Source organism: Bacillus rossius, chromosome 8 (assembly GCF_032445375.1).
Source record: "Bacillus rossius redtenbacheri isolate Brsri chromosome 8, Brsri_v3, whole genome shotgun sequence".
NCBI classification, from domain to species: domain Eukaryota; kingdom Metazoa; phylum Arthropoda; class Insecta; order Phasmatodea; family Bacillidae; genus Bacillus; species Bacillus rossius.
Window position 1 is genome coordinate 12,763,895 of NC_086336.1, and position 1,643 is coordinate 12,765,537.

Below are 1,643 nucleotides of genomic sequence, written 5' to 3' on the forward strand. Positions count from 1 at the left end.
ATAAAAATATAGGACATGCAATTTTCGTTCCAACTTTTATCATAATCAAATAATATGCCTTGCAACCTAAATGACAGTTAGTCATTTAAATAAATTTAGCAAAAAATAAAAAGAAAGATAATTAGGCTATAATTATAATTTATTATAATAAATAATGAAATGAAAATTGTAGTATTCAGTGCCTCTTGATGACTAGTTACGTATTAGTTGTTTGTAATGGAAATAATGTATTTTTATATAACTGAAACTAAAAATAGAGATTCATATTGAAGCCTGAATTACAATAGCCCGTCAGCCACCGAGTGATTTACAACACTCCGTTTGTCCGTCATAGTATTTTTCCATTTCAATGCTGACAACTGTTGAGAATACTTAAATTATGGGGGAAATTTCTCTTATGTAATTATATTAGTTAAACAATTATATAAACTACGTATAACTCATTAAACTCAATTTTTTCACTCTGGTATTAATTTTTACACTTCCAGTGTTACCATGCGTAATTAATACACTTCTGGGACTCCACCCATTTTTGTTTTAATTTTTTAAAAAATACAGTTTTTCGAATGGGTTCAAACGTAAGTTAAGAAATAATTTTGGAAGCAGCTAAACTATCAGACAAACTTTACTACCACCTAATATAATAATATTTAACACCTAAATGACATTTGGAGGTTATAATTCCATCCGTCCGACAGCCATAGTATGAAGGGAATCCTTATTTTCACAAACGAGAGAGCCAAACGTCCGATCGTGCATCTTCGGTTTTTTTTTTAATTGTAAATAAATATGGCGGTGTTGATAAAAGGATACTAATGGTAAATTAGGTTAGGTTGGCTTCATTATAAATACTTTAAAACATTGTGGACGGTTGATTTGGTTAGGATAGCTACATAAAAGATACGGAAAAAAAGCATGAACTTCGGGGAACTTCGGGTTTTGGCTCTCTCGTCTGTGAAAAGAAGGCTTTCCTAGTATGAAGTCACTAAGCTTTTAAAGGACGGACGGATGAAATTTTTCGGACCATCGTATTGGCTGCAGGTCACGAGATTGACGGACCGATAGACGGAGGCGACGGGCTATTTTAGTTCTGGCCTCATCTGAGATTTTTTGTGCCACATATAAAGTTGCAACAACGTTCAGCCGAATGTTTGATTTACGATATATTTCATATATACTTTTTATTTGTAGAAACGCTTTATCAAAAAAATGTGAAATACATTCGATTATAAACATGGGTAACGAAATTAATGAGTATTTGCAGTAGAATATATAAAATATGTTGGAGTACAGGATATGAACACAAGTCAGGATGGCCGAGCGGTCTAAGGCGCTGCGTTCAGGTCGCAGTTCACTTCTGTGGGCGTGGGTTCGAATCCCACTTCTGACAAATGTTGTTTTCGTAAAGGATAATCTTAGCAGAGATTCTCTATGAAAGTGATAGTGTTTAAAAAAAATTTAGGAAGTATTATTTTTTGTATAGAAGATATATCAGTACAGCTGCCAGCACAAAATATTTTATTGGCCCAGTGTATTACTTTTTGACGTGACGTCTAATAAATCGATGAACGCCGGCTGCACGCACGAAATAGTGTCCCGTAACGCACATTGTCCCACTACGGATGTGTCCCGTTACGCTCATT

General features: G+C 34.2%; 1 non-coding gene across 1 annotated transcript; it reads left to right on the forward strand.

The window, feature by feature from the left end:
• The first annotated feature begins 1,306 nt into the window (after positions 1 to 1,306).
• On the forward strand, positions 1,307 to 1,390 carry Trnal-cag (transfer RNA leucine (anticodon CAG)). Its single transcript has one exon. It is a non-coding gene; the product is annotated as a tRNA-Leu (tRNA).
• Positions 1,391 to 1,643: the final 253 nt, after the last annotated feature.